The 22,879-nt window shown below is 41.3% G+C and overlaps 1 pseudogene; it reads right to left on the bottom strand.

Annotated features, from left to right (window-relative positions):
• Positions 1–1,381: 1,381 nt before the first annotated feature.
• On the bottom strand, positions 1,382–21,803 carry LOC145714904 (trifunctional enzyme subunit beta, mitochondrial-like; annotated as a pseudogene).
• Positions 21,804–22,879: the final 1,076 nt, after the last annotated feature.

Raw genomic sequence — 22,879 nt, 5'->3', positions numbered from 1 at the left:
ATGCGTTCACTTTTATTGATAACCTCCCCTGAGAAAGGCATCTTGCTATTCATCAAGAGTATCGCTTTTGGGGCACCCACATTGCTCAGTCCAACTCTTCGTTTTTGGTTCAGGTCATGGTCTTGCAGTTCATGAGTTCAAGCCTCACATCACGCTCTGCACTGACAACATGGAATCTGCTTGGGATTCCCTCTCTCTCTCTCTTTCTCCCTCTCCCTCTCTCTTTCTCTTTCTCTCTCAAAGTAAATAAATAAAAACCTTGAAAAACTTTTTAAAAAGTTTTCACGGCATCTCAGTAAATATTAATGACTCACAAATCCCCATCATAGACTTTGGGAATTTACCAATACACTAAACTTTTTTATATAAGAAAAAATGAAACACAGTATATAATTTCTTTCATTTTCTTCAATGCTTTTTCACTTGATTAAGGTTTACATGGTACTTATATGTCTAAATATTGACTGTAGGTTTTTAGTGACATTTAAACTCTGAATTATCTTTTTGTAAGTAAGTTTCTTTAGGCACATTGGTTTCTGTTTTACAGGAAACCCTTATCTTTACATCACAAATAGGAATAATTTTCAAATGTTTATAATTTATAACTTTCAAATGTTACAAGGATGGTTCTAAATTTCAGGTAACCTCTTCCCGAAATTGCAACCACTCATTTAGTCTTTAATGAAAACGGAAAAACCAAAAACAATTGCGTTAACGTGTCACTGTGTAGGGGCACGTGGCAAACTCAGACAGTTGAGCGTCCAACTCTTAATTTGGGCTCTGGTCATGATCTCACAGTTCTGAGATCAAGCCCCCATAGGGCTCCACACTGAGCGTGCAACCTATTGAAGATTCTCTTTCTGCCCCTCTCCCCCACTCCCTTTAAAATAAACATAAAAGTAAAATTTTATTTTTATTTCTTTTAATGTTTACTTATTTATTTTGAGAGAGACAGACTGAGCAGGGGAGCAGCAGATGGAGAGGGAGAGGGAAGATCCCCAGCAGGCTCCACAGCTGCCAGTGCAGAGCCCAATGTGGGGATCAAACTCACGTACTGTGAGATCATCACCTGAGCCCAAACCAAGAGTTGGTGGCTTAACTTTAAGCCTTTGGCACCCAGACACCCCTAAAACTAAAATTTTAAGTGTATCACTGTATCAGAATCTGGTGACTAAGAAATCCCTCAAAGAACAGTGAGCCAAGATTACTGGGAGACTTGGAACACTAGCAAGGCTTAACTCCAAAGAATTTAACAAGTGGCCACAAATTGTATTTTCCTACGAGGAGCTAGGAACTGCAGATAGCATTTGGTGATGCATCGAAATGGCATCGCCTAGTGCAACTGTTGCACAGAAACTCCAGATCACCTCCTCTGTCTCTATTAATTTGGATAAGCTCCCACTAGCAAAGCATGACCCTGCCCTCCAGTTATACAGGCAGCCAGTAAGCAATACTGGTCTCCATCCTTCCATAATCTGTCGGCAGCTGCCATGACCAACCGGCAGCCGGTGGTTCCAAATGAGTGTGCCAGGGACAGCCCTCCATCCCAGTTGTTAATCTTCACCAGAGGAGGTAATCCAACCTTGGTGTTTCTTCCCAAGTATTTTGCAAAAGCCAACCTGTGGCTTTAAAATCAGCCGCCAGCTGACCTGAGAAGGCTTCCTGAGACTCAAAGACATCAGTACCATACGTTCTTAATGCTGCCTTTTCCGGAGCTTATGGAGCATATGTTGACCCAAGTAAAAGTGGATCCTTTGCATCCTGAGGCACATGCACAAAATCTCTCAAATATGCCTTCGGTTTATAACATCTGGCCAGAGATTTTTCCTCTGCCATCATCAGCGTCTCTGAAGCACCACCAGTCAGGAAAGAAGAATTTGTAGCTGAATGCCCTGATCTTTGAGAACTGTATCTTTTCCCGGTAGTCTGAAGGGGACAACATCAGCTAGGAGTCCTTCATCCCGTGCCTTCTTGGCCAGGCTGTGCAAGTACAGCACGTCCTCACCCTGGTCCAGTCAGGAAACCGCAGAAGCGGTGGCCAGCCCATCTGCAGAGTGGTCCATGGTCTCAGCAGTGCAGAACTCCACCAGTGCGGGGAGCTTGGATGATCGGAAATTCAAACTGACCCAGAATCTTGGCCTTATTGAGACCAAGCATCATTTTCCTTACTTTCCTTGAGTGGTGAACAGGGACGTCAGGCAGTAACTTCATGACCACATCACACTGCCCAGAAGCAATCAATCCAATACCTGCAGTTATGGTTGGTTGGCAGAGATGAAAAGCATGGTGACCGTGGGAGCAGGAGTCTTGTCTGAGAAGCCAGCTCGGAGCCCAGCCTCTCCAGCCACACTGCCGGTTTTCAGTTCCCATGTAACTGTGCCAAAGATGACCCTATCAGCGGCTTCCTTTGGGGCATCGGTCTGATGCTTCAAAGCCAAAAGTGCTGCTCTATCCAAACCATGTGGCATCAGGTCCTTCGCTGATGTGTCTAATTGCAAAAGTGGAATGTTAGCACCAGCCACCACCGCGATGCTCCTCGTGGTAGGTTTGGCTAAGGGGTTCTTTAATTTGGTCTTGGCGACTGGGGCACCCCTTGCTTGGAGGAACAGCTTCGAGGTCTTATGGAAAATCTGAGGCCCCATCCTAGTGCACTGGCAACATTTTTAAATGTGGCAAGACTAGACTATAACTTATTTCTTGGCAGAAGAAAACAATAGAAGTACTTGAAGGTCTGAATCTGTGTTTGTTATTTTTTAGATGTTTATTTTTGAGACAGAGAGAGATAGAGTGCGAGCAGAGGAGGGGCAGAGAGAGGCAGAGACAGAATCTGAAGCAGGCTCCAGGCTCCCAGCTGTCAGTGCAGAGTGTCAGGGTGCTTGAACTCATGGACCGCGAGATCATGACCTGAGCCGAAGCCAGACACTCAACCAACTGAGCCAATAGGGCACCCCTGAATCTGTTTTATAGACAGACTATTTCTAGAAGTATTTAAATATGCTCGTTTGGAGTCTCAGTCTTTGTACTGACCTAACGCTTTCCAATATGTACCGATCAGTGCTGACTATTGGTTGATCAATTCAACAGTTGGGAATGATAGACTGTTCACGATACCCTCTATTCTTGACTTACTCTTATTTCTTTTCTTTGTCTTTCTCTTTTTCATATAGTAAGGTGGCAGAGTAAAACAGCTGGATTTTTGTGTATGTAGAATAATCTTGAACTATTTGATAGGTCACAAATCCTCCCCCTGAGATCTGAGTTCATAATTCCATCCTGTGAGGTATGTGTCATACACTCACGCACACACACATACAAATATATACACAGACTCATCAAAAGTTGATGGTCAGGGGCGCCTGGGTGGCTCAGTCGGTTTGGCATCCAACTTCGGCTCAGGTCATGTTCACACGGTTTGTGGTTCGAGCCCCACATCGGACTCTGTGCTGACAGCTCAGAGCCTGGAGCCTGCTTCCCATTCCGTGTCTCCCTCTCTCTGGCCCTCCCACGCTCACACTCTGTCTCTCTCTCTCTCTCAAAAATAAATAAACATTAAAATTTTTTTTAAGTTGATAGAAAATAAATGATGGTTATTGGCTTCTTCATGTACATTTTTACTCAGGTGGAATTATGAGTAAACAGTTTGAATCAGCACTGAAGGCTGTTTCATTAATGCCATTTTTTTTTTTGAAATTCCATAAAACTTCCTGATAATTATTATTTTCCAGTCTTTGGGTTCTTCGCTTCTGGAGTTCTGGTGACAAATTTGCTTTCTCTTCATTTGTTTGATACATATATCTGGTTTCTGTGCTGCAGTAAAAATGCCAACTGAGAGTTTTCTTCTTGTTTTTTCCCTTCTGTGAAGAATTTTTGCAGAGCTCCAAAGGAAATACAGAAAATACAAGATAAGCTACTGCATGAAATAAAATTCATAAAACGCCCCTCCCGAGTGGTTCTCTGAGAAGCATGTGCCTCTGGTTTCTGAAGACTGCCAAGTTTATCTCTTTGATTCAATGGTACGAGCCACCCTCCAATTTTGTCCTGTGGATGTAGGATAGTTTACTTTTCAAGTCAGTCATAAAACACTCTGTTTATAAAGTACTTAGCTACAGTGCACCATGCAAAGAATAATGTGATAAAACACACAGAAGCTCTTTCTTAAGGAATTTGATTTTTAAAAGCATCACAGCACAGTGAATCATTCTCAAAAATCTGCCCTGCAGGATTCATGGTTTCAATTAACGAACGATTTCAAGGGCCAACACTCCAAAATTCGCCAACACGGGCCGACATCTGCTCTCCCGTCCTACTGTCTTTGACAATAGAGCTAAACACAGAATCCATTTCCCAGTTTCAAAAAGGCAACTATTCACACCAGTTGCTTGGTTAACATGTTTCATCAGACATTAGCCAGTCATCCATCAGTGAAGTCGTTCAGAATTAATTTTGTGACAATAAATAGCACATGTAGCAGACATGATCTGGAGTAGGAGTTCCCCAAAGGTTTCGCAACGTTGCAACCATTGACATTGGGGCTGGACAGTGCTTTCTCAGGGGACTTGTCCTGTGCTGTGCAACGTATTACACAGCATCTCTGGCCTCTACCTTTTCCATACAGGTAACCAACCAACCCTCGTCTGCGTTGTGATAACTGAAAATGTCTCTAGACACCAGGGAGGGAAAATGTGCCCATGTTGAGAAGAACTGGAATTCTCAATTTCAAGATTTTTAAAGTGCTATGTTAAACCACCCCGGGTGATTCCAATATGCAGCCGACTTGGAGAATCAGAGGCCTATTCCTTCGTGGCTCAAAGTCTTGTCTCCACACAGGGATAATCCCGTGGCAGCTTGTTAGGAATGCAGAGTGTCAGGCATTTTTCCCAGACCCCCCAGGCCCTATCCATGAATATCAGGTCTTCAAAGCACGTTCCTCTCTTGTCTGAGAATTCTCCATAACTCCCAAGTCCCGCCAATTGGGCAGTCCCTGCTTTGGTCAGCAGGTCAGGTGGGAGAAGATACGTGGCTCGAGTGTCGGAATTGGGGCAGAATCCATTCCTAGCGGAGAGTAAATCAGATTTCCCCTAGAGAGTTTATGTAACTGGAAAAGACTCAAGAGTTTGTGTGGGTTCTTGTTGGAAGACAGGAAGGAAAGGAGCTGAACAGAGCAGTGTGAGGAAAATGGCCGATGAGGGAGGATTGCCTCCTGTTTTTGTTCTGCAGAGCTTTCTCCTCTTTCTTTCTTTCTTTTCTTCTCAGCCCTGCTTTACAGATTTTTCCTTTGCCACCAGCTGTTGCTGAACAGTGCATCAGCAGATTTTGAGTTCGCCTGCGAGGGCGATGCTCCTCATGACCAGTTATACCCAGCCAAAAAATGATTCTACTTTAATCAATGTGGAGTGGGGTGGGGGATAAAATAATGATAGTAACACTATGCCATTAAGTTGATAATGAAAATTCTATAGTCACACATTGTTGCTTCAAAATTTCTGAATGGCCATGTGATGAAAACATTTAAAATGGGCATAAAAATGGATAAGTACTTTACTGTCTAATACTGTTTTAAAATAAACACATATTTGTTTAAATATTTTAAATGAACACATATTTGGAAATAACCCAAAAGAATGAAAAAGGAGAGTTAAAACCAACTCCGTGCTAGTGAATAAATGAGTAAAAAATGTTTTGTAAACTGATAGAAAGATCATACAGCCATGAAAACATGTGGCTGTCAAATGTGTGGCTGTATAAGGAGGGAAATGTGAATGAAATACAGAGAAGAAGCTTTGTTGTTTAAAAAAGAGATTGTGGGGGCGCCTGGGTGGCTCAGTCGGTTAAGCGGCCGACTTCGGCTCAGGTCATGATCTCGCGGTCCGTGAGTTCGGGCCCCGCGTCAGGCTCTGTGCTGACAGCTCAGAGCCTGGAGCCTGTTTCGGATTCTGTGTCTCCCTCTCTCTCTGACCCTCCCCTGTTCATGCTCTGTCTCTCCCTGTCTCAAAAATAAATAAACGTTAAAAAAAAAAAGATTGTGTACATTTTTAGATTTTTGTTTTCATAAAGTTAGTCAACCCACGAGAATGTACATGTGTTTCTAGGATACAGGAGACCTTAGATAGAGTGTGATTGTCTGTAAGGCTTAGATGGCACAAATTCAGGTATCATCTTGTTTTAAGTAGTTTTCAATCTACAGGAAAGATATAATGGTTTCAATGTAATTGTTTCAAGCATACCCAGGTGCAAGAAATAGGAAACAAGTTCTTTGTCTATAGTATTGGATGTGTTTCCAGAAACAAGTACTTTGTCTATAGCATCAGATGTGTGTCTGAGCCACGTTTAACCTATTGCTTATTTATGTTCTCATGAGCACAAGTTTGGATGCGGATAACTTGGGTGTGCCTGCCTTCAGAAGCTTGATGCAGTTAATGTGACTTTTTCAACTCGGCAGGCTCTCTAAGGCTCTACCTCTTGAGGCATGAAATTAGATGGTTAGAACAGTGGGGCACAAAGGTTTTATTAAAGGGACGTTAACACAAGACTTAGTGGAGTGCCTGGCAAATTATTCTCACTTAATGGATAGCAGGTGTCATTCTCATTGTTTCCAATTATGTCATCAACAAGTTCATATGTGAGAAGATAATTGTGTGGTCAGTGCCTTCTTTTTTACAGATTTTAAGCGTTAGTGTTTTATTATGATTCATAAGCATTAATATTTTACTATTTATTAATATATTAAGGCGTACTTATTAAACTTCAATTTATAAAGATGGTTTAATGAAATTGATGGAAGAATACCCACTGATCTTTGAATTACTGTTTGAAAATCTGGCTTGATTAGATACACACAAAGATCAAATTCTTTTGTTAGAAGCCCTAATGGAAAAGTACAAAGTTTTTCTCTAAATTTTTTTTCTGTTATTACATTTAGATGACCTAACCTATTGGAATTACTTAGAACTCTAGCAAACCAAATTGTCCACAACTTCTGTATGCTGTTTTTTATTCCCTTAGAAATGTGTTCCCGGTGGGGTGCCTGCGTAGCTCAGTTTGTTGAGCGACCAACTGAATTTCGGCTCAGGTCAGCATCTCAGGGTCATGCGATCAAGCCCTGCGATGGGCTCCTCTTTGAGCGCAGGCCTGGTTGGGTTTCCCTCTCTCCCTCTTTCCCTCTCCCCCGCTCATGGTCTCTCTAACCAAAGAAAAAATAATGTCTTCCTGGGGAGATACCAGCACCACAGTGGTTTTCAGTGTCTACTTCCTGTTATAAACCATTCATTTTCCTCCAGCTCAGGATTGCTGTCCTGTAACCTAACCCACAGCACATGTACACACCCATCTTAGCACATTTGCTTCACCCCTAAAGACATTGGGGCAGGTGGAAATGATGAAAACAGGGTAAGTGCTCCAGCTCCTTGATGTGTTGTGAATAATAATCTTTCCTTCACCTCTGACCCAAGATCTCATGTATTCTGCCAACATCCATGAAATGGTGGCAGGCACCTCATTGAGTTGCAAAGAGGGAAAAATCTAAAATCCTTCAGATCTTGATGTGCGTAGGAGTCCGCATCCTTAGATACTAAGTTTGAGATGCTTGTATGGCACTTAGGAGTAAACATTCTTAGTATTTAAAAGTTTCACTTGTCACAATATTGTCTCTGTTCTCTTTGCAAAGATTTTATTTTAAGTATCATTTATTTATTTTGAGAGAGAGAGAGAAAGCATGTGTGAGCGCAAATGGGCAAGGGGCAGAGGGAGGGAGGGAGAGAGAATCTCAAGCAGGCACCACACTCAAGAGGCACCCTACACAGGGCTTGATCCCATGACCATGAGATCATAATGAGCACAAATCAAGAGTTAGTTGCTCAACTGACTGAGCCACCCAGGCACCCCTCTTTGCATAGATTTTCAAATCCACCAAATCTATGTTGTTTTTTATACTATTTCCATTTTTAAATGATTTTTGAAAGATTTTATTTTTAAGTGATCTCTACACCCAACATGGGGCCTGAACTCACAACCCGGAGATCAAGAGTCACACACGTTTTGCCAACCAGGCACCCCTACACTGCTTGCATTTTTAATTCTAATCACCCAAGATCAGATCCTTGGTTCTTTGTAAAAAAATTTTGAGTGTGGTTACATATATACATACAAACCAATTTTTATATTTTCTTTTTGCAAATCATAGGGATTTCTTTTATTTTCTTCTCAATACTAATTAAAACAGTTCTTTTTTTAATTTTTTAATGTTTATTTTTGAGAAAGACAGAGCATGAGCAGGGGAGGGGCAGAGAGAGAGGGAGACACAGAATCTGAAGCAGGCTTCAGGCTTGTTGCTGTCAGCACAGAGTCTGAGTTGGGGCTTGAGCCCACGAACTGTGAGATCATGACCTGAGCCGAAGTCGGACACTTAACTGAGCCATCCAGCCGCCCCCTAATTAAAACAGTTCTTAATGTTAGCAGTTGCACATTAGCCTAAACAGTGGGCATTTAAAAAAAAAATCCCAACGCCTCCCTAGAACAGGGTGACAAAATCTCTTATTAAATCTCTTAATGCAGTTTGTAATGTGTTTCCCATTTTTATTTTATTTATCTATGTTTATTGATTTTGAGAGAGAGAAAGAGCATGTACACATGAGTAGGGGAGGGGGATAGAGGATGTGGAGAGTGAGAATCCCAATGGCGAGATGTGGGTCTCCATCCCACAAACCACGAGATCATAGCCTGAGCCAAAATGAAAACTCAGATGCTTAACCAACTGAGCTACCCAGGTGCCCCAACGTGTATCCAAATTTTAAAACCATTGGACTAAAGTTGCAAACGGAGCTGTCCTTGCCATGCCTCGCTTGTGTGCTTCTCAAACTTTAAGGTATGTAAAAATCACGTGGTGATCTTGTTTGGTTTCAGACTGTCATTGTTTGGAATGGGAGCTGTTAATCTGCACCTACAGTAGGTCCACAGTTTAAGTCATTGTTCCTGCTTCAAGTTGAAACTTTGAGATGCAATATCGTAAAGGTAATTCCTGCCAAAGAAAGCTAAAGCAAAATAGTACAAAAGAAAGAAAGAAAGAAAGAAAGAAAGAAAGAAAGAAAGAAAGAGAGAAAGAGAAAAGAAAGAAAGAGAGAGAGAAAGAAAGAAAGAAAGAAAACATGACCCTATAATCAAACATTTCACCTACTGAGATGTAGAACATGCTTTTTATTTATTTTATTTATTTTATTAAAATTATTTTTAATCTTTATTTTTGAGAGAGAAGAGAGACAGAGTGAGAGCAGGGGAGGAACAGAGAAAGAGGGAGACACAGAACCCAAAACAGGCTCCAGGCTCTGAGCTGTCAGCACAGAGACCGACGCAGGGCTCGAACCCACGAACCGTGAGATCATGACCTGGGCTGAAGTCGGACGCCTAACCGACTGAGCCACCCAGGCTCCCCACATGCTTTTTAAATGACCTTTTTTTGGTAAGAGCACTGAGCAAAAATCGGAATCTAAGAAAAAGAGACATGGTTATGCCAGGGTGTCAGCAGACTGTCAGTGTCTATCCAATGCACTGAGTTTTGCTACCTAAATCAGCGTCTGGTACAGAAAAAGCTCACAGAAGTGTAAAGTTGTAACCAACTGAAGGCCCCCTGCCTTGCCTTGACATTTATGTAGCTGAAAGGGGCCATTACTTTAGGAAGTGCTCTCTCTGAGGCGTGATCTTCATTAGAACCACAGTGTCACTTCAGTCATATTTCTTGAGTATGCTGTCCTGGACAGACAAACATTGAAGTGAATTGTACTGTGACACCCTTACCATGTGGGCCATGACAGGTGGTCTTAATGTGGTTTTAAAAGTACACTAATTGAAACACTGGGACAGTACCAGCTTTAGAAATACCTTCCCTGTTCATGTTAACCCTAAACAGTGAGTCAAGTTCAAAAGGCAACGAGAAACGCAAATGACGTGTTGTAGCTCAAATCATACACACACACACACACACACACACACACACACACACAAAGAAAACAGAGATGACTATACAAGTATAACATCAGGTATGGGTATGTCCAAAACACAGAAGGTGAGTAAGAAAATAAGCATGTTAACCCATGGACACACATGCATGTATCTTCATTGATGGGATGTAACTCAAACTTGGAATATAGCAGTGACAGCAGATGTATTGTTCAAATGATGGATACACATACTATATGTTGTTGTCTGTCTGTACCTTTAGAAGGCCTGAAACTTACATGAGCCTGCAAACCGGACATGGAAAGTGCAGTGGAACCCTTTAGGATTGAAACAATTGGACAATTGAAACAATTGTATAACCTGGTGTGATAGGAGCTTATGTCAAGGGTCAGTGTCCACAGAGCTCCTATGGAGAATTATTTTTCGTTTCCTTTCCTTTTTCTTTTCCTTTCCTTTTCTTCCCTTTCCTTTCCAGCTTAATTATTTATTTGTTTATTGAATTAATCTCTACACCCAACATGGGGCTGGAACGGATGGCCCCAAGATGAAGAATCTCGTGGTCTTTTGACTGAGCCAGCCAGGTGACCCTGGAAAATGTTTTCTAAACAAAAACAACAAAACTGCACCACAAATGATAAGCAATAGAAGGTCACTTTCTGTGACAAATAGAGCATAAAAGAGTCTTACTTGCTGAGATTTTGACCAAAGAAATGGCAGTGAAATGATATTTATTGTTATGGACACATAAACGTGTATGAGTGTATATGTATGTATATGTAAGAATATGTATTCACCGGGTATACACGCATACCAGGTGTTTTTACACGTGCAATTTTTGAATTTTTACAAGACCCCGTGAGGCACTTACTATATGGAGCTGAGGCAGTACTCAGTCTGAGAGCTTAAATAATTTATAGCGTGTCAGGCAGGTAGTAAGTTACAAAGCTGGAAATCAACCCCGTAAGTTGTTTTTTAATGTATTAAATGAATTTACTGATAGTGTCCACTACTAATCAGACCAAGAATAGGTTCCTACACCCTGGATGGCTATATGCTATTAACTATTGCACGAAAGAAACCTATTATTTAAAAAAGAAACAAAGAAATTAATAGTCTCTCATGTTTATACTAAACAGGCAGTGCTATCTTTTTTTTTGAGGCAAATGCTTTCTAAAATTTATTTATTTTTTATCATTTACATCCATGTTAGCATATGGTGCAACAATGATTTCAGGAGTAGATTCCTTAAGCCCCTTACCCATTTAACCCATTCCCCTCCCACACCCCCTCCAGTAACCCTCTGTTCTCCATATTGAAGAGTTTCTTATGTTTTATCCCCCTCCTTGTTTTTATATTATTTTTGCTTCTCTTCCCATATGTTTGTGTTTTGTATCTTAAATGCCTCATATGAGTGAATTCATATATTTGTTTTTCTCTAATTTTGCTTAACATAATACCCTCCAGTTCCATCCACGTAGTTGCAAATGGCAAGATTTCATTCTTTTTGATTGCCGAGTAATACTCCATTGTATGTATATACCACATCTTCTTTATCCATTCATCTGTCGATGGACATTTGGGCTCTTTCCATACTTTGGCTATTGTTGATAGTGCTGCTATAAACATGGGGGTGCCTGTGTCCCTTCGAAACAGCACACCTGTATCCCGTGGATAAATGCCTAGTAGTGCAATCGCTGGGTCATAGGGTAGTTCTATTTTTAGTTTTTTGAAGAACCTCCATACTGTTTTCCAGAGTGGCTGCACCAGCTTGCATTGCCACCAACAATGCAAAAGAGATCCTCTTTCTCCGCATCCTCACCAACACCTGTTGTTGCCTGAGTTGTTAATGTTAGCCTTTCTGACAGGTGTGAGGTGGTATCTCATTGTGGTTTTGATTTGTATTTCCCTGATGATGAGTGATGTTGAATATTTTTTCATGTGTTAGTTGGCCATCTGGATATCTTCTTTGGAGAAGTGTCTATTCATGTCTTTGGCCCATTTCTTCACTGGATTATTTGTTTTTTGGGTCTTGAGTTTGATAAGTTCTCTATAGATTTTGGATACTAACCCTTTATCTGATATGTCATTTGCAAATATCTTCTCCCATTCTGTCGGTTGCCTTTTAGTTTTGCTGACTGTTTCCTTTGCTGTGCAGAAGCTTTTTATTTTGATGAGGTCCCAGTAGTTCATTTTTGCTTTTGTTTCCCTTGCCTCTGGAGACGTGTCGAGTAAGAAGTTGCCACGGGCAAGATCAAAGAGGTTTTTGCCTGCTTTCTCCTTGAGGATTTTGATGGCTACCTGTCTTACATTTAGGTCTTTCATCCATTTTGAGTTTATTTTTGTGTACAGTGTAGGAAAGTGGTCCAGGTTCATTCTTCTGCGTGTCGCTGTCCAGTGTTCCCAGCACTACTTCCTGTAGAGACTGTCTTCATTCCATTGGATATTCTTTCCTGCTTTGTCAAAGATGTGTTGGCCATATGTTTGTGGGTCCATTTCCAATACTATGTTCTCTATTCTGTTCCATTGAGCTGAGTGTCTGTTTTGGTCCCAGTACCATACTGTCTTGATGATTATAGCTTTGTAATACATCTTAAAGTCCAGGATTGTAATGCCTCCTGCTTTGGTTTTCTTTTTCAAGATTGCTTTGGCTATTTGGTGTCTTTTCTGGTTCCATACAAATTTTAGGATTGTTTGTTCTAGCTCTGTGAAGAATGCTGGTGTTATTTTGATAGGGATATGTAGATTGCTTTGGGTAGTATTGACATTTTAACAATATTTGTTCCTCCTATCCAGGAGCATGGAATCTTTTCCCATTTTTTTGTGTCTTCTTCAATTTCTTTCACAAGCTTTCTATAGATTTCAGTGTATAGATTTGTCACCTCTTTGGTTAGATTTTTTCCTAGGTACTTTATGGGTTTTAGTGCAATTGTAAATGGGATCAATCCTTGATCTCTCTTTCTGTTGCTTCATTATTGGTGTATAGGAATGGAATCAATTTCTGTGCATTGATTTTATATCCTGAAACTTTGCTGAATTCATGGATCAGTTCTAGCAGTTTTTTAGTAGAATCTTTGGGTTTTCCATATAGAATATCATGTCATCTGTGAAGAGTGAAAGTTTGACTTACTCCTGGCCAATTTGGATGCCTTTTATTTCTTTGTGTTGTCTCATTGCTGAGGCTAAGACTTCCAATACTATGTTGAATAACAGTGGCGAGAGCAGACATCCCTGTCTTGTTCCTGACCTTAGGGGAGAAAGCTCTGAGTTTTTACCCATTGGGGATTCTATTAGCATTGGGTCTTTTCATATATGCTCTCTGTACTCTCCCCCCCCCCCCCCCCACTGCATCTCTGTCCTGTCTCTGCAAGCAAAAACCTCTCCCTGCCCTCCTCGGCTTCTGTCTCTCCCAGTTCACCTCTCCACACCACGTACCTGCTCAACTCTCTTCTTCAGGTTGTGCAGATTGTTGTCTTAATCCTCCAATCAGTTTTCTAGGTGTGCAGGATGGTGTAGTGTTGATCTGGCTGCATTTCAGAGGCACGAGATGCAAAAAAATGCCCATGCCTTTCCACCATCTTGTCCCCTCTCTGCGCAATAGTGTCCTTAAAAAGAAGTTGCTTCTACCTAGGACAATATTTGTGGTGAGGATTTGTGTCTGACCCTACAGGCGATGCTGATAGTTAGGTATGAGGGTCCTCACTTTGTCCATGAGGAAACTGGGCCCGCAAGAGGTTAATCTGTCACCTAGTAAAACACCTAGCAAATGACAGAGTCCCTGCCCTGCCTCTTCCTTGTTTTGTGGTGTGGGCTCCATGATACCTGTGCACCTTTTCCTGCAGACAGCATGTCCATTTCCATCCCTGTTGGCCCTGCCCCGGCCCCCTGGGTGTATGTAGTTGCTTCCCTGTCTCCATTCCCCATTGCCAGCTGTACCTGGATGCCCACATGTGTCTCTCTGTGGGCAGGTCCCACTTCTCTTTCCCTTCTGTCGCCCTACACATTTTGCAAGAAAGCAGTTGCTTTGGTGCCCTGCATTCGCCCAAAGACAATGGGGGATCCAGAGCCTCATTTCAAATCTGAGTGAGATGGCTGGGCTCCACATCGTCTTTTATGTCTGCCAACACGGTCCTGCTCAGAGGAGTTATCTCTAATTAGGAAGATACGATGCCCATGGCAGGTTGTAGCGTTTAAACCGCTCAGATGCTATTATGTGGACAGTTCATCTGGCCGGCAGCCACAGACCTCACTGTGCCGAGCCCTGCTCACAGCCCTGTGAAGGATCCCCTACTTTCCACCAGGCAACTTCCTCTTTCATTTTATCAGATTATAATATTGGACTTAGTTGGACAGTGGGCTGTAATTCTTCTAGTGATCCCTCTGTGCGTCCAGACAAAACATTTTTGCCCAGCAGTCCCAGAATTGAAATTTTGCAGTGGGTCAGAATAGAGGACTCCCAGGGTCCTGAAAATGGATAAATGATCAGTTCCCAAGCTTGGTCCTGCATGAAATACTTTGACCTCCACTCAGGTATAATGCAGGCCTGTTTGAATGTCATCGTAGGAAGGGTTTTATCTGCAGGTGTGAGGAACAGCATGCAGTATCATTTTAGTACCTGGCTGGTACATATTGCTTGGGGGTGGCTCCATCATTAAGTATTAAAGAAAAGAGTGCAGAAGGCATGAGATGAAATTGTCTGGAAACCCAGTGAATATTCTTCTACCCAGTGATGTTCTTTGCTAAGTAAAATGTGACTAACTAGCACAATATTTTTGTTTTCATTAATTTGGTTCTCAGAGGACTTGAATAAGAATTGTCAATAGCAATCTCTGGCCAAATCTGGCTTCTTCAGTGGTGTCTTGAAAACTTCTGCCCCTGTGTCATACTTTTCGGGCTGCTATAACAGATACCATGGACTCGGTGGCTTAATAAGCAACAGAAATTCATTTCTTGTGGTTGTGGAGGCCGCAAGCCCAAGATCAAGGCACAGGTAGATTCAGTGTCTTGTGAGAACCCATTTCCTAGTTCATAGATGGCCGTCTTCTTGCTATGTCTTCACATTGCCAAAGGGGTGGGAGATCTCTCTGGGGTCTATTTTATAAGGGAACTAATTCCATTTTGAGGGCTCTACCCTTATGACCTAAACACCTGCCAGAGGCCCCACCTCCAAATACCAACCCAGTAGGGAAAAGTATTTAGAGGTGGGTTTTGGCTGGTCACAAACATTCATGCCATAGCACTTCTTAAGACTGGGCTGGCTTCTTGGCACCTTCTTGAAGGGGGATATGAGATAGACACAGGTAATGGATTGAGAAGCCTACAGTGTGTAGTGATTAGAAACCTCATTTTTCCCAACTGAAAATGTCCTGGAATGCTAGAGCCTCTCTCCCTGGTGTCTACTGGGGCCATGACAGTGCTCTCAAAGAAAGCCAATTGTCACAATGGCTTGTGGTCTCTCATGGTTTGGGAAGGATACAGAGATATTGCCTGAGAGTTGTGACTTCATAGGTTGGAGGAGTGGGGTATGGCTCACCTGAACTTTTGTGTGACATGTAGGGAATGTAGAAGTTTATGTAAGTGTAATGGGGAGGTACAGAGGTGCTGAGAAGGGCACAGGGTCAACAGAGGCTGCAGAGAGGGAGTGAAGGCTTCTGTGTACAGGCTTGGGGACCAGGGGTGCATGGCACAACTTCCCAGCAGGATAGATGACACAGATATGACCAAGTCCAGGATCCAGACCACACGGGTTTCTGTGTGAGCATTCAGGGAAGCAATGTGTACCCAGTCTTCCTTCTCCTGAGAACCATGAAGTCACGGTGGTTTGCCAATGGACACAGATGTCATCTTGGAGATAAGCGTTTCTTAGTGGGGCCATGGTAGACTGAGCCCTTATCCAAAAGACCAAGCCATGTAAGAACATGAATGGAAGGAACTGTCCTGCTCAGATTTGATAGGTTGACTGTGTGTGATCATCTCCCTCTCTTAATGAGGTGGGGAGGATTAGATCTACTTTTCAATAAATCAAGATGTCATAACATTTCTTTGCACATCTGAGTATAGAATGAAAACATTTTCAAGTGGGGAAGAGACAATGGAATGTAGGCAGATGCTTAATCTCATTCTCTGTTAATTAAGCAACTAGGTAAAATACGAATTAACAAGTTGCTTTTTCAATAAAGCCCACACAGTAACCTTGGCATGTAGGTCATTTTGGTGAAAGGTTGAAGAGAAGTCAAAGTTTAGTTATATATTGTGTTTCTAGGGGCAGAAGAAGGGCGTTCCTAAAGACATGTACAGGAATAATTCTTTCTAGACTGGAGAATGAGTTCTAAGGCTTTCCTTGGCTAAGTTTACCAATGCACCTATGTTCTTGCAACTGGCTCCGGGCGGTATAGCTCCCATGCGGTCTTCATGATAGAAACACCGCAGTGGCGGACCATGAGAGTGAACACTTAGGGTTGTATTATTAAAAACATATTTTTGCTAGAGAGTTTTCAAAAATGAAATGTCTTGCTCCTATGGGTCTTAGGAGAGATCTGGCTAGTTTACAGTATCACAATTACAGAACCTGGGCAACAGTCATTTATCTGTGCGTATCAGTGGGCCTTGCACACAGATCTCTTTCCTACGGTGTCTTTTAAAAATGGCATAGCTTGTATACAAAAATGTTCTTTTGAGATTCTTCCGCACATATTTAACTGAAACATAGGATGATTTCAGAGCTGTTTTTTACTCCCCTAATGGTTTAATTGCTAGGGGAACCTATTCCATTCTCCACATCATAGTTACAAACAGAAGCCCTTTATTTTCCCAGATCCATGCTGGGGGAATAGTCCATTCTGACCACATCCCAATTAGAGGGGGAGTCATAAGGGCCATGTGCAATTTTAAGTTTTAATAATTGTATATGAACAGAGGATTGATGCAGATACCTTAGTCTGATTGTTCATTCATCAAAACCCAATTCTTTGGAGGAACTCAGGGTCAAGTTCACAAACTCAATTTACAAAATTGCTCAGCAGTATCCAGGGAGCATTTTCACTAAGTTAGAAACTTGTAAGCCTGAAACTTGGAAAATTTGGAAGAATGAGTAAGGCATTTGCTCTTAATGGAACATGCTTTTATGTATCGAATGAGATTGTTTCAATCATATGCACACATGAGCTTTTTAAAGCTGAAGGGAACCCAATAAATATCACAGGCAGAACAACCTATCTAATAGAATGTTGGGTATTTCTTGATGGAGTAGGTCCAAAATATATTTTCCCTACCCCGAGAAACATTACAGTATATTTTCTCATAAAATCCTGTAACAGGTTTCTTTTTCATGTCCTTCATCTATCAGTAATGAGGTTTGTTTAAGATATAAAATGAGGGGTGCCTGGGTGGCTCAGTCAGATAAGCATTCGACTTCAGCTCGGGTCACGATTCATGGTTGGTGAGTTTGAGCCCCGCGTCGGGCTCTGTCTTGACAGCTCAGAGCCTGGAGCCTGCTTTAGATTCTGCGTCTCTGACTCTCTCTCTCTCTCTGTGTCTCCCCTACTCGCCTTCTGTCTCTCTCTGTGTTTCTCAAAAATAAACATTGTTTTAAAAACCACAGAGATATAGTTCACAAATAAGTCATGGCTTTCACTATGCAAATATAGCTCTTAAAAAAAAAAAAGACATGAGAGGAAAAGTCCAGGCGTATGTGGGTAGTGGCTCAATCCATTAAACATCCAACTCTTCATACCGCTGAGGTCATAATCTTGTGATTGTGGCATCGAGCCCCAGGTCAGGCTCTGTGCTGAGCAGACCCTGCTTGGGATTTGCTCTCCTTCTGTCTCTAACCCTGTCCCATGTGCACTCTCTCTCAATAAGTTAATAAAAGTTAAAAAAAATAAAGACATGAAAAGTAGTCCATGTGCTTTAGTTTTTCTATTGATCACCAATTATCCTGTCATATTAATTGATGAGTCCCCAAGTTAGTGCATTGCTACCTCTATTAATATCCTTTTTCCATACATGTATCGGTGTGTTTCTGGATGAGTCTATTCATTCTTTCCAATGATTAATTGTCCATTGCGAAACAATTGTACCTGACCAAAGAATTTACCTAAGTCTACTGTAAGGTGTTTCTCTATAAACTTCTAGCATGTTGAACTTTACAAGGTACCAGACATTGGATGATAAACCATAATTTTCGAAAATATTTATTCTAAGTCATTTATGATAACTTTAAATGCAATAAACTTTTATATTGATCTTATCGTAGCCCAACCTGGTAAATTCTACCATTTGTTCAATAATTGGTATGCTGATTATTTGGGGGTTTCCACGTAGCGATCATTGCATCTCCAAGCCATTCATTTGTTTTCTTTCCAGTCCTTATCCTTTCAATTTATGCATGCATTTATTTTGTTATTACATAGTATGTACTATGTGCATAGTACATAGTACATAGTATGTGCATAGTACATAGTACATAGTACATAGTATGTGCATAGTACAACAGGAATGATTTCTGTCTTGCATTTGCTATGAACTCTACGTTTGTAGTAGTTGATTGGGTAAGATGGTTACTTCTTTTCCTGTTTCAGTAATGGTCACTATCATGAATGAGTGTTGAATTCAAAGTTCACTAAATGTTCTCTAGGGAAACTCTGACTTTTTTTCTTAAAAAATATCATATGTATAGCTTGTAACCAATCATAAGGTAGGTGTGTAATATTGTGAGTTCTTTCCAGTCCTTGGGAAGACTAAAAATTAACCTGCTTTTAAGAAGATACTGTTGAAAGGATATATATAAGGATTAATTTGGCCACTAACCCTTAGAAATTATGGTGTCATTCATACTTTATCCGGACAAATTATTGACAGTTTCTTACTGAATTATGACACATAATGTGTCCATGTTGCAGTTCATAATACTGAAATGGATTGAGTTAGTCGTAGCATTACGATATTTATCGGTTTTCTTGAATACATTGACAAGTATCAGTTGATAGACGTACAAAATTTCAAGAACATCATGTCTTGTATAAATTTGCTACAGTATAGGGGCGCCTGGGTGGCTCAGTCGGTTAAGCATTCAACGTGGGCTCACGTCATGATCTCACGGTTTGTGGCTTCAAGCCCCACATCAGTCTCGTGCTAACAGCTCAGATCCTGGAGCCTGCTTCGGATTCTTTGTCTCCTTCCGTCTTTGCCCCTTTCCCACTCACGCTCTGTCTATCTCTCTAAACATTAAATAAACATTTAAAAAATAAATAAATTTGGTATACTATAATGTTAATGCAGTGTTCATACAAATTACATGCCTTTCCTGAAAGCACCTGTTCCATAATAAAATTAGTGAGTGTCCCTAGATGTTGTTGTGGAGGGACATACTGGACACTGCACAGACCTGAACCATGTCACTGGACCGAATCAGGTGGCTTTGTCCATGTGGAGTCAGGGGACAAATAAGGTTGACTTCAAGTCTGCGGTTCAGACATAGCTTCTGGTTGAGCCTGCTACATGCTTTCCAGTTGAGGCCACTAGTGTGTACTTGTTCTCCCGAATTTCCCGTCCTGCTGCAATGTGCTTTGGTGGCTAGTGTCTTATGGATATCATCCTCTTCCTGTGAGAAGCCCCCCAAAGTGACTTTCAGAAAAGAATGCACACAAATTCAGATCAGATGGGCAAGCATCACTTCCCAGCATGTCTGCTGTTTCATAGTGAAATGAAGACTTCTGATCTTCAGGGTAAGAATGTGATCTCCAAGCAGGGTTTTGGTCATCACGTACTGAAATCCTCTGTAACTGAATGGTCGGGAGGTCTCATTAGGGCCCCCATTTAAATCACATATTTATTGGATATTTTAATCTCTCTGTGTTTTGTTCAACTCACAAGTCGCCAGGTCTTCTCCAGAATGACAGGAGAACTTTCAATGAGGGCCCATTTGGACAAAGTCATTGTCTCTGCTGATTAGCAATGAAACTCTGAGTTCACTTAGAATAGGCAATTATTTGTTTGCAAGAATTGAGGTCATATTCTTTCCCATTTGTTGCATCTTGTTACGAGGAATTCAAGTTTGCTATTCGGACAGGTGTCCTACGCCCAGCCTTGTCATGACATTTTGCCTCTGGAAAGATATTACCATTGTGCATACTTAAGGACAAAATATGGGTGACTCTTCCTTTGGGACAGAAAGAGGTCCATCTATTTTGTGCAAAAAGAGGCCAAAATACAGATTCCATTAACTCCTTTAACTTTGCTGACATAGTGTCCTTGTTTACCAACAAAATAACGTATTCAAGAGAACTCCTGAGTTGAAATGAAATTCTCAGGGATTTCCTGAGGTTCTGATTTTAAAATGTTCCAAAGAACAGTGTTGGCTTGAGGTCCTCAGTGTGTTCCTTTAGGTCATTCAAGTGAAAACCTCACCTCCCAGTGACGATGGATGCTTACCACTCCTTACTCCTCATTTCCACAGCCTTTCTCTATACGTTATTTTAGTATCATAAATTTGCATGCTGGAAGTCCTGCATGGAAAATAGCAGCACCCTGGGATGGAGACCCTCCTTCATGATACAAACATTTTCTAGAGTAAATCAGGCCTCAGGGTTTAAAACATTATATGTGAGTAATCTCCCTCCAACATGTTTCCAAGGAGAAACAGACGCCATCTGGGTCCTGGGAGCTTTAAACACGAAGAATCCAGATTTAGTTTAAATAGGTGCCACCCTCTGCTTTGGCCATGATCCCAAGCTTTGGGACTCTTTCTCTGTATACAATTTCTTACTAATCAAAGACCTATTTCATGAAGCTTACCAGTAGTATTTTTTGTAATAACAAGTGGTGGTAGAAAGACACTTAAGAAATTACTCTCAGGCCTGAGAGAGAGAGAGACTGAGGAAAAGTTTCTTCTCATTTTTAGCCAGTGTGCCTGGAGCTCAGGGTCAAGTTTGTATATAATTATAGATTCCCCAACTTATTTTTTTAATGTATGTATTCACTTTTATTTTAACTTCTTGGCTTTGGCCTTCTTAGTCAGTTCTTAGTGGTTTGGGATTTTCTCTATCCAAATCATTTATTATTGAGCATTTTCAAATATTTGTACTATAAAATATTAAAGAGATCACTTTATAGTTTTACAGTAAAATAAGATCACTTTACAGTTTTTTAAACTTAATCTAACCTTCATGTATTCGAAAGTGCTAGGCCAGACGTCGACAGCAGCAAATGTTTTCTGTTTGGGACCAGAAAGTAAGTACTTTTGGCTCTGGGGGCCTTGTGGATCCCCATTGTAATTACTCGGTTTTGCTGTTGTAGAGTGGAATTAGCTACAGGCAACACTTACCCAAACAGGCAAGGCTATGTTCAATAAAACTTGATGTGTAGACACTAAATGTTGAATTTCATATAATTTTCACATGCCATGAGATATTGCCCTTCTTTTAATTTGTTCCCTGATGATTTAAAAATGCAAAACCCATTCTTAGTTTGTGGGCTAAATGAAAACAGGCAGGGGGCAATGAGTCACAGTTGCCCAAGCCCATTCTGAGTCAATCCCAGTATCAAACTTGATGAAGTGCCCATTTTGGATCATACCTAGTACGAACGTTGAACAGGTGCTTATTCTGGATGTACTCAGTACCTATCATGAAGTGGTTCCCCTTCTCGATTGTAGATAGTGCCTCCCTTGAAGAGATGTCCATTCTGGATTGTACTGAGTATCTACTTGGATTGGGTGTCTAACCTGAAGCGATGCCCATTCTGGATCGTACCCAGAACCTACCCTGAAGAGGTGCCTATTCTGTACTGAAGCCAGCACGTACCTTGAAGAGATGCCCATTCTGGATCATAATCAGTATTGAACTTGACAGGTTACCCATTCTGGATCATACTCAGTACTTTGCCCTATCTGGATCGTACTCTGTACCTACTTTGAAGAGATGCCCCTTCTGGATCACACCCAATACCTAACTTGAAAGGGGGTTGCCCATTCTCGATCATACCTAATACCTAACTTGAAAGGGTACCCTGACAATCCTGCATTCAGCACTCCGAGTTTCTCACACATCTGGACAAAGCATCAAGAAACATCTACATTGTCTCATGTATTTACATTGAGAGGACATTTTTGTTTGTGTCCTTGAGGGAAAGTACATGGGAGTTATTTACTCATATTAAAGAACAAGTTTTGAGAAGATAAACCACATATGAAATAATGTAGGCATATACCTTATATTGATTTTGGATAACTAAACGTATTCAGTAACACCAAAGAGCAGACAGGTGATTTGTTAGGGTAATGATTTTTTTTTTTTTCATAAAACAAACCATTTGGGTTTACTTAATGATAATCTCATTCTGCCTTAAAAAAAAAAGTATGACCATTTTCATGAATACATTGCCGTTGCATATTTTTTGGGAAAATGTTCAACTGTCTTGTGATATATGTGGATTTCCAACAAACCCAAAGTGATAAAGTTTAGCATTCACTTTTTAAAATCTTTTTTAATGTTTATTTATTTTTGAGAGACAGACAGAGATAGACCGTAAGCAGGAGAGGGGCTCCAAGAGAGAGGGAGACACACAATCTGAAGCAGGCTCCGGGCTCTGAGCTGTCAGCACAGAGCCCATCACGGGGCTTAAACCCATGAACCATGAGATCATGACCCGAGCCAGAGTCGGACGCTTAGCCATCTGAGCCACCCGGGCGCCCCTACTTAACATTCACAGGACATTCACTCTGCCATCTGTAGACATCTGCTGTCTTCTAGCACTGCTGTGGAATGCTTCTCAAACATCACCAAGACTTCCTGATGACAATTTCAACAAAATCTTCTCATTTCTCATCACAAATAATGGAATAATATTGGCAGGCCCATGATGGATCACTTCAAGCTACGGATATTGTCCCCCCAAGTCCTGATGGGGAAGGCTGGTATAACTTTTTCAAACAATT

The sequence above is a fragment of the Panthera onca genome, chromosome Y (genome assembly GCF_046562875.1).
Source record: "Panthera onca isolate mPanOnc1 chromosome Y, mPanOnc1 haplotype 2, whole genome shotgun sequence".
Classification (NCBI taxonomy): domain Eukaryota; kingdom Metazoa; phylum Chordata; class Mammalia; order Carnivora; family Felidae; genus Panthera; species Panthera onca.
The sequence above is the reverse complement of the archived record's forward strand: the minus strand, read 5'-3'. Positions and strand labels throughout refer to the sequence as shown.